A 14,556-nucleotide genomic window follows, 5' to 3' on the forward strand; every position below is an offset into this window, starting at 1 on the left:
ACAGCAGACTAGATGACAAAAGCTTCTCAACAGAATAATAACAGGCATTTGCCATATTCAACTTATAGGTTACAACTGAAAATTTACAGCAACATATTCCTGTAAAGGATTTTTAAATTTTCTTTCAACTTCATAGTCATTTGTCTCAAAACTTATTAAACGCCACTTGTATCACTTTGCCTCTGAGTGCCTCAATTATCTTCTTGCATTCTCTAACATGCTGTTGAGATAAAAATGCCGTTTTCGTTCTCAACATATTGGTTGGTATGTAAAGGTATTGGGGTTGTATAAATTGTGCGGTTCTATTATTATTCATAACTACCAGAAAAGGAAAAATTTCATATAAATTTAATTTTTCGCATGACAGTAAAGGTACTCTCATAATGTATACCACCGTAGGTGATGTTTTATAAATAGTTGCCGTCATCACCTGGTCCACTTGGTGTGATGGAAAATCGATAGGAATTGTTTCACGTAACACTTTCTTAATTTTCTCTTAAGTTATAGCCTAAGGTTGAATAATTCCAAGTCGCGCATTTGTTGTCACTGTGATCAACAAATCGTAATATTCATAACAATCTTAGTATCCTGACTCAACATGTTTAATCTTTAGATTAATTGCTGTAATCTCACTGTCTTCAAGGGTCTTACCTTCCCATTGTTTTGGTAATGTGAAACGAAAGTATTGAAACTTTCTTTTATTGCTTTTTGATTTAACAATAATTCCGTAGTTGTTTCATTGACTGTTACCAAACTTGACTTCTGTTCTGAACTAATATGCAAGAAGTTAAGTTGTTCTTGCTGCATTTTATCTATTCTTTCCTTATTCATTTCTATCTCAGCTTAAATTGCAGTGCCGAATAGAATTTTAGAAATTTCGCTTACAAAACCTAGTACAGAACGCTTTTTCCTGTTATTATTATTGAACATTCGTCCAATAATTTCTTCAAGAGTTTCTCTTAGCCTTTGTACACTAGTTCTTTTAGCCAGGATGTGAGCTAATCCTTGCTCACAATCTATTTTGTGATACCATGTGTATACTAACAAATTTTTACATTTATTCTGTATAGTTGCAGTCCCTTGTTGGAGCGTATCATACAGGCGTTGTACCTCTCCTATGTCTACGTAAGTAATGACATCCCAGAGATACGGAGTGAACCACACGTCTGCTACAAAATCAAAGTATATGCCTGCCTGTCCTTTGATTTCTTCATTTTGAGTTGCTGAAAAGCATTCAACCTTAACAGTAGCCATACCAATGAGTAGTGATAACCACTTACATAAAATCATCTTGGTATACTTCTGAAAAAAAAAGAAACACAATTATTCTTTGTATTCCTTTACTTTATTGATATGTACAGTGAATCTCTTTTTTCCCGTACTCCCAATTCTGCACAATTCGAGGTTAACTTTATTAACCCAAATAACCTTCCCACAGAGGGTCCAACTTTTTCCTATTCTCCTTTCGTAACAAGACCTTGCCTCCCAGAGCTATGTCATAGGTACATCTTACGCTAGACCTTCTGTCACAATCTTGTATTATCCCTCTGTCTATCACTTCTTTTAACGGTTTCTCATCCGCAACTGCTTTCACTGCTTCTCTCACAGAATCAAAGAAAATTCCATTTACAAAAACATTTTTTCCTAATTTAATTATTATCTTTTGTCCAATTGAAGCGATTAGTACTGTCTAAAGTAGATTGAATCAATTGTTCGACTCTTGCCCCCCATAGAGTAATACTTTCGTCGGGTTTCTGATTTACCTGACAGAATTGTGTCGTATTGTACATAAAAATGTTCGTTGTACAGCAAAATATGCCTCTAGTTTTTCCTTTATATCCTCCCATTTTGTTTCGTATGTTGGATGGATGTTTAAAGTTCTCCTAGTATTATCTGTAATCTTTGATAAAATATATTTGATTAATATATTCTCCTGATTTGCGTTTATTAATGACCTAGCTGACTTATCATTATCAATAAATTCATTTAGCATAGATGGTTTGCCTGAAAAAAAAACATTTTTCAAACAATTTAGCAGCAGCTGTAATGGATAATTCAGCACTTATTCTTTGTTATCTTAGAAGAGTGTTCAATTGGTCTTCTACAATTGAATTCGTTGATCTTGATCTGCTTGTGCCATGGTCTAAAGGGCTTTCACTCGGAGTACTAACTTTCACCAATATTTTAAGAAATTATAACAAGGGTTATAGGTATCCCACAAGCAAACCTCAGCTCGAACTCCTCGCGGCACGCATGCTATACCCCTCTTACCCTCCTTCAGTAGGCGTGAGAGCATGCTGGGAACGGGAGCATACGTCATCTGCGCGAGACAGTCACGCCTGCTGGTTTCTGCCCACTGAGTTTTCCTTGTTGGATGCCTGTAACAACGTCTCTCGAGACTAGTAATACACTCACCCAGATGAAGGATCTGTTGACTAGTTGGCCGTCGATCCTCGGACCTCGTCACCAGCAACTGGTCAGTGAGCTTCTACGGGGGTTGCTAACAGCTGGAGATACTGGAGACCTTCAGGTAACAGGCACCCCGAAGAGGAAGAGCCACACTGGAACAGCCAGGCAACTAGGGTCGACGTTGATTCCACTCGTGAAACAATCATGGCAGTAGATGACGACTGTGGATACACTGGCCCCTTCTCATCTGTCTTCAACCTCTAAGACATCAGGATCTGCAGCAGAAAGTGTTGCTGTCAGTAAACATCATAAATATAAACATCTTACAGATAATTATATTTTTATTCCTTTTGCGGTTGAAACGTTTGGATCATGGTGTAGTGAAGCCAAAGCTCTTATCTCCACCATAGGCAGACGTTTAGAGCAGCTTGCTGGGGACCCTCGAAGCAGTCAATATCTACGTCAGCGCATTGGTATCGCCATTCAGCGCTGTAATGCAACAAGTAGGGTAAAGTTGCCTAATTCCGTGACATATTTAATAAAGTCTATATTTATGCCAAAATTGTATTAAAAATTTTCAAATAACGTCTTAGCTACACTTTTTACAACATTCAGTGTCAACAGTTTCACAAGTTTGGTATATAATATATGATTCTTCATTGTTATACAGTGACTCCTAAATCCGTGATAGTGTTTTCCTAATTCCGTGATACTAAAATAATCCTCATTAACTGCTCAGAAAACAAACGCGTATTTGGAAAAACACATTAAAATCATGGTATATTGTTTTAATAGGGATTAAGCAAGAAATTACAACATAGAAGAAGGGCCTAAGTGACAAATTTCATAGAAAATACTAGTGTAGCTACAGGAATACATATTACATATTAATATATTATAAACAAAATAAACTGAAAGTTAAATTCAGTACACAATTAAATTTGGATAAATTGAATTATAACACAATTATTTCTCATTATTTATATTCCTAACAACAGCAGTAATTAAGTTAAATATATGCCCTATTATTTTATTATAATTATTATAATTGATGTTTTCTATAATTTATTTCTATTATTATTTCCACGAACTATTTTCTTTCATAGACATTAAATTTCACAACATAACATTTTTTTTCACGCCTAAACACCAATTCAGAATCATACTTGTTATCTATGACCTTCATTGATTTGCAAATATTTTCATGTTATTCTCTGTTAAAAGACATTTATGGGTCCTATTATCAAATAAGTGTCCACCTATAAGTCTTCACACACATAATAGTAACAATACAGCTCATCGATCCTACATAATAGCCCGTTTGCGATCTCTATCTGTCTGGACGATCAGAGTATGATATTAATTAATATGCATATTTATTATACAACTTATTGATTAATCTTGTTGCTGTACTTTTAGTTAGATTTTTAAAAGTGTTTTAATAGCCTTTTAAAACTTCAAGTTATTGTTTGTATAATTGGTCACATCTATTATGTAATTTTGATATACATTATATACAGATGTCTATATTGTCTGAAGATGCCCACACAGGGCGAAAACGTTCACAAAAATAATTAAAATGTGTTAGCAAAAATATTTTTTTGTGTTGACATTATAAATAAGTCAAGACGGAAACATTGAAACCATATTACTCTTTCATCATAATATGACTTATTGGATAATCTACAAAGATGAATTTAAAATTCAAATTTATGTACCTAAGTTATTTAGTTTTCAGCAACATATACTGTTTATATTATACAGCCATCACTCAGTAAATTATAGAAATGGAGATCTAATTTAAGATATTCTCTATGTCTACTTATATAACTCCAAAAGTTTGAGCTTCATATCATCAATAGGCTATATCATTAATATGTATATTAATGACAAATACTCACATCATGGCATTAACTATAATAATATTTCACTTTCATTGGTGATAATGTCATCAAACCACCTCAAGTTTCGTAGTTTTTAATATCCAAAACACAGCTGTACTCAGAAAATTACACACCACAAAATCAGATCTGTAAATTATTTGTAGCAAGTCTTGAAAAATTTTAATAACGGATCACAGAGACATTATAAAATTACACAAATGAAGATCGACACATTATTGTCATTATGATGTCACAGAATTTGCTCTGATTTGCTCTAAATATGTTGGCAATCCTGTAGGTCATGGCCTTCGTATAATATTGCTTATTGTAGTGTGTGTGTTTTATTTTCATTCTCAAAACTGACGACAGATGGATTTTGGAAAATAGGAAAATTATGTAGGAAAATTGACATTTCACTGAAAACTACTATTTTTCTGCAAATCTTTGGGTTCCAAACTTCAAAATGAGGAGTTATTCATTAAAATCCGTTCAGTCATTTTCCCGTAATTTCCATTACCAGTTCAAATTATATGAACGTGCTGATATTAAAAGGGCATATTTCCATGAAACCACATTTGTGGGAAAACACAAGAAACATATTCACATCTAAACCAAGAGACAGACTTATTAGATCTCAGGTGGGCTACATAGAACTGTTTAAGAGACATGGACTTCAACAAATAATCTTTCATTAAATCTACCGAATTAAGAGTAATCATATTCCAAAATCTACTAAATTATACCCTTTTAACAAAAAATTAAAGAAAAAAACTTAAAACAATTATAATTTGTGTTTCAAACTCAACTAACTTACATATTTATTAATAATAATGTTTATATGATTTCTTCTAGCTCTTCTTCCTAGTTTACTGTCCCTTCTGGTTCCACATCAACTCCTGGGTCATTCTCCATTGATTTATGTTCCTGCAGACACAGATCATTCCCTAAACTCTTCATAGAAAGCCTTATGTTCGTCTGGAACATACTGTATAGCCTTGGAAATGTCCTCAAGCTTTGCCTTAGTTATTGGTATTCTGTTTTTATATGCAAGATTAAGAAAGGGTACGGATTCAACGAACTGTCTTGATCATGGATGTCCAAACGCCTATAGAACCAGGAGATATTGCACGTCAAGTATGCTGTGCTAAAGTCAATAACTTTTCATATAAAATAGGAAAAACGACCTTAAAGAATATGCACTGCTAGTTGCTTATGCCAGGGGTTACCTCGTACTGCAGTGGCTGTATATAGACAGTGGCGACAAGACAGCTTAAGCTCCGCCCATCCCCCATGTTGTTGCATAGTCAAGCAGAGGCTATATGGATATAACTTTTAATATATCTGGAAATTGAGTCCCTATCCTTTAATTTAATCTAATTGGAGCTTCTAGTATTAATATTACGTACCTGAGAAAGTTTCTTGAGAGGTCTCCCATTTCCAATGTCTAAATATAAACTGAGCTGGAAAAATGACATAAAATCAACATATCATTTTTACACATGAGGAAGGGAAAAGTATGTTGGTACGGATACACTTTTAATATCTGTATTTCCCAGTACATTTAATTAATTTTTTTTTATTTCAATACATTTTCGGAAATACAAAACAATAACAGAAGTCATAATGAATCAAAGTAAACAGTATACATGTCAACTCTCATAGCATTTTAAATATTATGAATGGTACCTGGAAAATTATGCTGACAATACATTACACAGTAAACTTATTGTATTTATTAACATTCCATGGTATTCATACATTGCTTCACAGCTAGAATATGGAACAAGTCAAAGAAACTTAATACTACTGTAAACTCTTAATTTAGTCTAGTTGAAATACAAACAGAAGAGGTTTACAATATAGTTTACTTGTACAACACATATCTTTAATATCAATTTCATGAAGTGTTGTTCAATGTCATGAATTCACCTACAGAATAGAAGGCGTGAGGAATTAATAATTATACAAACAGGCCTATGCAAATTCTTCTGGTAACAGTGGTGAACATTATAGTTACATAACATCTCCTATAAGAATACTATTATTGTATTTGCTTGTTACATTTAATCTTTTTTTCACTGCAATATGCAAGTTTTCAGTTAGGCATACATACCAAGGAAATGGCATACTGCAGTGGAAAAAAAAAATACCATGTGAAAGCTGCAAATATAATGACGACGAGGAAAGTTTTATTTAACCTGGTACAGTTAAGACCATAAGGTTTTCTCTTACACTGAATAGGAGTAAAACTTACTTCATAGCCAAACATAAAAAACATATTAGATATAAGTAATTACATATTATCAGTGTTAAGTTACAAACGAATATGATTTACATAATAAAATCAGAAACAGAGAATTTAATAAAATATCATTCTAACAGGCCATAGTGCTATAACAACGATCTACAAAATTATATTTGTAGACTTGCAAACATAATGATTTCCTCCAACTAGTTGCAAGGAAAGAGGAGGCAAGTCCTATGGTAGGGCTATCACTTTACAGCTTCTGACAAACTGGTGTATACTGCATTTCCTCAGTATAAGATGAAATGGTTATACCGCCATGACTCGGTCTCCAGAGCCTCATTCATTAGAACAGGGTGCACCACGAGAAGGTAAGAATGGGAATTGAGTAGGAGAGGTTATGGAATGCACATCACTACCCTTTGCAACCCTTGAATGAAATATACACAATAAAAATAAAAATACACACTGTGGAATACATATTAATGTTAAATTACTATCAAATACATTGAAATCAGAAACAGACAATTGAAAAATTGTACACAATAGAAATAAAAGTAAACACACTGCAATACATAATCTATTAGTGTTAAGTTACAAGAATATATGATTTAAGCTACATAATAAAATCAGAAACAGAGAATTCAATAAAATGTACACAATAAAAATAAACACATATGCATACAATACCAGAATTATTAGTGTTAAATTATACTACAGTGAATTTCAGCAATGGATTTACTTGCATAGATATTAGTAGCTGGTTTGCAGATTTTAGAATTAATTTTCAGTCTGTATACAATATATCTGCTAATAATTTTAGTTTTCAGTTCATGACAGTCAGGTATGTTCAGCTCTAATTTACTCATTTCCTTAAAGTAGAATTGTTTCAAATTTACATCTTGTACAGAAACACTTGGAAGGAACATTACAAAAATATTTTCCATTTCAACAAAGAGTTGAAATGTTTCCTCTGAACAGAAAAATAGTGTGTCTTCCCTGAAGCATTGAAAGTTTGTGAACCTGATAAATGTTTCATACATAGGCGTTTTAGAGCCTACAGGAGATATGCATGTTGAACATGTTTTTGATGTTTTCTTGATACTCTGAACGATATAACCAGATACATTATGTAAGGAATTCAGTTCACTAGAATTGAGACTTGCCATAGGATGACTCATTTCTGCAGAAATTTCTACTTCTTCAGACTTAGGTTTTACCTCATGTAATGTGTCCAAGAATCCAGAAAGAAATTCCCTGTCATCTTCTTCGTAGCTACTACGAGATGCATTTCGTAAGTATTGTGACACACAGATCAACTTGAGGTTATTTTTAACCTGAACTGCATTTGGAACACACTGTTTACTTTTTAGCACACTGAAAAGATTTTCCAAACGGTCCTGAGGAAACCTGCTAGTTAAAAGAAACTTGTACTCTCTGTCTTCCAATAAATTAGCCTGCAATTCTAACATGGCCTGCGTTGAAATTAGGACACCAGTTTGAGATGGTTTCCAAATTTTTTTCTGACCAATTTCCATATTACAAAAAAGATTCCTAAAATCTTTTAAGAATGCTATGGAATCTCTGTAAACATTTAAATTAAATTTACTTAAAGCACATGATGGATGTCTAGAGGTCATTAAATGAAACCATCTTTCTACTTGGTCCAAAAACCATGCAGTAGTTAAGTAAGCAGGTTTATCAAGTTCTTCAGCAAGAAATTTCAGAGCACTGCTTACAGTATGGTTTACCACACTTGTTGATGTACACACTTCCATCTTGCCGAAGTGACTTGGGAACAGGTCTCGTTCTGATAGTTTTGGTGCCAGTTTAAAAGAATGCTGTTTTTCATGTGCAATTATTTCATAAATATGGCTTGCCAGAACTTCATTTGTGGGTAGCTTTTGTTTCTCTTTAATATCGTTGGGTATTCTAATCACCTTATTCGATATGAACATTGATTTAATGTTTTTAAATAAATGTGGTACATCAGCAAAGACAAATACAACTTTTTCCGAGTGCAGTGGATGGGCAACTGTGCACTTGATCTCAGAATATCTGCCTGCTGTTACACCCCAAGCCCTCCATAGTGCTTGGTTACAAGAACCCATATCAGATACACTTAAAATGTTCAATTGCAACTCTTCAGCTTTCTGAAAGATACATTCGATGATGTCATGAAAAACAGCACCATTTACTGAATCACTGGTGTAATAATAGGCAACTACTTGTTTCCACCGTGTAATTACACCACCTAACATAAAAACTAAAACATGAGTTGCCATGCCTGAGTGTTCGGGCAGTGTTACATTCCCAAAGTATTTGCTTAAGGAGCAGTCATATACATTCCCTGAAGTGATAGCCATTTCATCTAATATTAAAACACAGTCCTTCTCATGAGATTCGAAGGATTCCACTTTTATTCTAAGAAATTCAAAAACTTCATGTAAAATCCCACTATCAAATTTGAGATTCTGTGATCTTCTCTGCAAAGTACGTACAGAAGGCAATGGATAGCCTTGCTTGAGCAGTTCCTCATATCCACTTCCACCACAACTAAATTTCAGCTTTAGGGCTTTGGTGATAGTCACATTTGACCATTTCACGAACATGTTCGTCTTTCCTTGTTGCTTTCTTTGTAATGAAATAATCTGATCATTATTAAAATCTTATTTACAAAAGAAGGATCATTTTCAACACTACACTTTTTCATGTTTTTTAATCTTTTGGTTGAATTCCTTAAAAGTTTCTTGTAGTTTTCATCCTTCCTTTTTTCTTTTAAATATAGTTTCCCATACCTTGCCAGTTTTGTAGTTGATTCTTCATGTATGGCTTGTTCAGTCTGACAGCAGTTGTCACTGTCCTCACTTGATGCAGAAGACTCAGGAGTTGAAATTTCACAAGGTGATGCTGCATGTGATGAAGACGGTTGTAATTCAGCACCACTGCCAATAGAAACTGCCATATTTTGTGGAACCACTTGAGAATCTAGAACTGGACCTAAACAGGCAAAACAAGTTTTGATTTTGAATTATACAATAGAACGCATTAAAATAGGTAATAAAAGTTTAAGATAAAATCTGCAGCCTTCTTCCTTCTATGCATTTGTGTATCTGTCAGATGAAGGGGAAATTTATTGCTACCGAATACAATGTAGAGGTAAATTGAGAAAGGGAGTCATACCTCTTCATGGCAAACATATAGTGACTACATAATTATTCTGTAAGCTCACTTCATATGACATCATTTTTTGTTCTCCCTTAATGAGGAAGGACTCTAAGCCAACAGTGTTGTTTGAAATTTATGTAATTTCCTAGTACCAGTCGATGTTCCTATGTTGTTTTCGCACTTACCTTGCTATGTCTGTAAGAAATTGTATAATTTTGTATTGTTTCTTTTTTCATCTATCTTTTTCTTTCTCTCTTCCTCTCCTTTTTCTTATTCCTTTATCTATTTTTTATCCTGCTTACACCACTCTTTACTTATATTTTTCATCTCATATTTAATCTTAATACATTTCAATTTACCTTATGTGCAGTCACTGGGAATCGACCCAAAAACCTTTCGATTTATAGGCAGATGCTCTACCAATACGTTATGAAGGGATTTGGTAGACTAATTCGAAAATATTCACTTAATATTTTGTGTTCTTTGTAAATGCACATCAATAGAAGGTACCAGATTAGAGGCCACTTCTGGAAGCAGCTAAGTCAGTGGAAAATACTTCATATTGGCTATGTCTTAGCCTAATTTCGAATGTAATTTTCTGTTTGTTGGATGAAGGAGGCTTTCACACCCACTGATTGGGACTATAAACACAAATAAATAAATGACGTCAGCTGAAACCACTAAGGTCAGTGGAAAATGCTTCGTGTTAACTATATCTCAGCCTAATTCAGAATATAATTTTGTGTCTGTTGTGTGGCGTTTAACATTAAAACCAATTAAATACACAGTAATACAAATAGTACTTCAGGGAGGTTAAGTTAATGTAATGCAACTTATGTGTTCATACCTAAGGGACAACATGTATTAAGAAATTGGGTACGGAAATTTATATAAGATTATTATTATTATTATTATTATTATTATTATTATTATTTATGTGTAGGCCTATATTATATTTCCGCCAAATAACGTAACATTAGTATTTAATGTCTAATTAACAAACGTTTTCGCCATTTACATTGCTAGGTGTCATCAGTTTAAATCTAAGTTTTATATTAAAATTTTAAGGTACCAGTATACTAGAAGATAATTTAAATTTTAAAATATCCTTTTAAAATACACAAAAATATAATAATGTATTGTAATGTGTATAGAATAACATTAGATTTTTTATTTTAGTTGGTTATTTAACGACGCTGTATCAACTACTAGGTTATTTAGCGTCGATGAGATTGGTGATAGTGAGATGATATTTGGCGAGATGAGGCCGAGGATTCGCCATAGATTACCTTGCATTCACATTACGGTTGGGGAAAACCTCGGAAAAAACCCAACCAGGTAATCAGCCCGAGCGGGGATCGAACCCGCGCCCGAACGCAACTTCAGACCGGCAGGCAAGCGCCTTAACCGACTGAGCCACGCCGGTGGCTAATATCATTAGATTTATGTATTTTTTAATGAAATATAATTTACACATACGTGATTAATAGTAGTAATTAGGCCTATAACTTATCAGATTAACAATATGAATATTAAAATGAAAATGACCTTTTTAAAATATTTTTAATGGAAAGCAATTTACTTACTTGACGAAGATTTGGTGGCTTTTGGAGCTGAAGCTTTTCTCTGGATTGGAGGTTTTCGTTTCATTGCTGATGGTGGTGAGAAAAAGAAGATTGTTGGTACAGCATTCGATTTTAGTTTTCGTGTGCCATCAACACGAGTTTTTTTCCCACATATCAGGAGCGAAGTGAACCTAAATAAATCAAAATTATATTGGTATTAACATAATAGATCTATACAATGCATATTTTGATATCATACTTAGACCTAACATCTGTTGGCTGTTTGTATTATTATTTTCCACAAATTATATTTTAATACATACCTCACATAAATATGAATAATCAGTTGGCTTCCACTTATCCCTTTTCATTTTAATATGCCATTCCTTTCTTCTTGCTGGATCTTTTGGGAAGCACTTCATTAACATGCCCTTCTTGGCTGAATTACTGCAGCACAGCCAGGCATATTTATCTAAAAACATAAGTATATGAGCGTATTTCACTACATCAGTATGAATTATATCAAGAATAAACCTGTAAGTTAAACAAGCATAAAGCACAATATGAGATACTTTTATATTGCAAATCAGTCGCAAAAATAACGCAGAAAACGTATCTAGTACCATGTAGCCAGGACCTCCTAAGTCCTGATGTAGCACACAATTTTTGCTGCATAATGGCCGCTGGTACCACGTGATCTACTCGACCAATGAAAATTAACACACACTCTTGTCGCCACTGTCTCCTCGTACGAGTTACAATTGGGCATCTATGGTCTTGATGTTTGTCTCAGGATGAACATACATTGCATCATTCCGTTCATATATGTGGAACCTATGCATACTCCATCGTTATCTGAATTATAATGAAAATGGTACCGGCTGCTTATCCAAAAAACAACCTTTCTCTCTTTGACTTGTTTGCAGTTTCTTGGGATACGGGGCACTTCTTGTAAAGTGGAGGCCACCAATTTTTTAAATCTAACACAATCTCAGGTGTTCCAGTTCAACACAGGTGAACTTCTGTTGTGAGCTGCTTGTGATGATCAATTCAGTTAACAGGTGAATAGTGTAAATTAGAGCTGGGGACGGAGCGAGTAGAACTGTTGAGTTACTCGGTTCTATCTGTTTATGTGCTTGGCAGCGGAGCACCGAAGTTACTTGGTTAACTGTTACTGCCCTCCCAAGCCAAAAGGCCGTATCTCAAAACTTGAATATTTTTCAGTATTGAGGATTTAGTGAATGATCAAAGCGCGCCTACTTTTAAAGTTAATTTATTGGAATTTTCAGCGTATTCATTATTGAAATATATTCAAAATATATAGAATACAATTTTTAGGCTAATTAGCTTACATTTTTGTGGACAATTTGAGATACGCCTAATTTGCTAAGTATTAATATTAATTGTTGAAGATACTGATATGCTTAGCAAATTAGGCGTATCTCATATTGTACATAAAAAACCAGTAAGTGAAATTAATTCTGTTTTATTTTATTAAATATTTTTATTATTTTAATAAATTACAACACATACTGCATAGCAGTATTGTAAAAATACTGCAATCTAAGACAAATATTATCTAGAAAATTAGTGAAGAGACAGCAATTTATTTACCAATCATTCTGTTAATAGTCTATATTAATGATACAAAGGTACAACATTGAAGTTGAAAATAAATGTTTGGTTATATTTACTAAGGTATACAGTTCACAAAACACTTCTACGTAAATTACTGAGGTAAATAAATTAACAAAAAGAAAAAAAACACACTGAAAAGTTAGTTAATACCAAATAATTGATACTTGAACATAATAACATTTTAGTCATCATTTACTGGAAGATTCTCCCAAAATGTCAGTCTGTTTTTCATTATTCCACCCAAATTACGAATTATGGCACTCTTTTTTTAAGCAGGGAATCCAAGAGGTTTTCGTTGCTGCTCAGGACGTGGTAACTGTTCCTTCCTTCAGTTTATTTTTCCAGTCAGGAAATGTATGTTGAATGATGTACCATCAAAGTCATTTTTGTACTGCATACTGTATGATCCTCTGGAAACCGTTATTTCAACCATATCATGCAGACAGGTTCTTGGATGAATCAGGTTCAATTTATATTGTGATGAGTAGTCAGACCAAATTAAAAAATACTGAAGCGTCACTGGCAGTACCTCAGTCTGGTAAGATGCTGATTTTACTGCATCTACAAAGTCTGCAAAATCATATACTTTATATCCACGTCTTTTCACTGGCTGTTCTACTTTGTGATGAAAGGATCAGAAGACATAAACGAATGGCCTGGTTCAAAACATATTTTCAAAATTTCATTAGCACTTACTTCATTTGAATTAACAATGTAAATCAACAATGAAAAGAATGTCCAATTTTTGTTCTGGACCGTGCAGTTGTCCAACCATAGAGTAATTTTGAACAATCTCTCTTGTACTTGAAAAAATTGTAGAAACTGCTTACTATTTCTTCTTTGCTCCTTTTAAAGAGAGCCTCATGCCAGACAGCTGCAAACGGCTTGCACATTTTTTGTTTGTTTGTTTGTTTGTTTGTTTTTTTTTTTTTTTTTTTTTTTCCCCAACAGAAACGAAGCTCTCATGTAGACAGTCAAACATTTGTGAATATAGCTACTGTACCTTAAATGTGTCCAGTCTTGGCAACAAGATAACTTTTTGAAGATTTGCATAATAAATTATTTTGTTAACCTCTTCAATTTTTTCAGCATCTTCTCTGTATTTGGCCCGAGATTTTGATGCTCTCTCAATATGTTTTCCACATTTTACAAGTTTAAAAATTAGTGTCCAAATTTTCCTTTGTGTGGCTATTATTATGCACATTGAAGATTTCACAGTTTAGCAAAAGATATGTTCATTTCACTGGCTACCATTCTGTACTTTTCATATGAACATTTGTAATTAACATTCTGAGTAATAAAATCATGGTGCATGGCAGTCAGAGTTATATCACTTGGTAAATAAAGACGATTAGGTGCATGTTCCCTCCAGTAATGTACTAAAGTGAAATGGTAGGATTAAATGAATTTATGTGTCTACGAATAATTTCATTGTCCATTTCGTTGTCTCTAAAATATTTGTGCATATGAGCTATCAGTCCAATAGTGATAAAAATATATATTATTTTACTTACGTGGTGATTATAATGGCGTTTCTAAAATAAGGTTGAGTAGAATCAATATTCTGCGTCTTGACTACATAACAACTAACAAGCAAATGAAAATTGTGCCATGTTTTCAAAAATAAGCTAGAAAAATTAATCGGAAC

At 33.5% G+C, this 14,556-nt stretch overlaps 1 long non-coding RNA gene across 2 annotated transcripts in view; it reads left to right on the forward strand.

Moving 5' to 3' along the window:
- Nucleotides 1-13,846, forward strand: part of LOC138701336 (uncharacterized) — a 208,919-nt gene extending 195,073 nt beyond the window's left edge. Inside the window, exon 6 of one of the 2 annotated variants that reach the window (XR_011332517.1) lies at nt 1,071-1,542. This is a non-coding gene — a long non-coding RNA (uncharacterized lncRNA). Of the gene's footprint in view, nt 1-1,070; nt 1,543-12,196 lie in introns of those variants that run through there. The other variant, XR_011332512.1, reaches the window with a different exon arrangement.
- Nucleotides 13,847-14,556: the final 710 nt, after the last annotated feature.

The sequence above is a fragment of the Periplaneta americana genome, chromosome 6 (assembly GCF_040183065.1).
Source record: "Periplaneta americana isolate PAMFEO1 chromosome 6, P.americana_PAMFEO1_priV1, whole genome shotgun sequence".
In the NCBI taxonomy this organism is placed as follows: Eukaryota; Metazoa; Arthropoda; class Insecta; order Blattodea; family Blattidae; genus Periplaneta; species Periplaneta americana.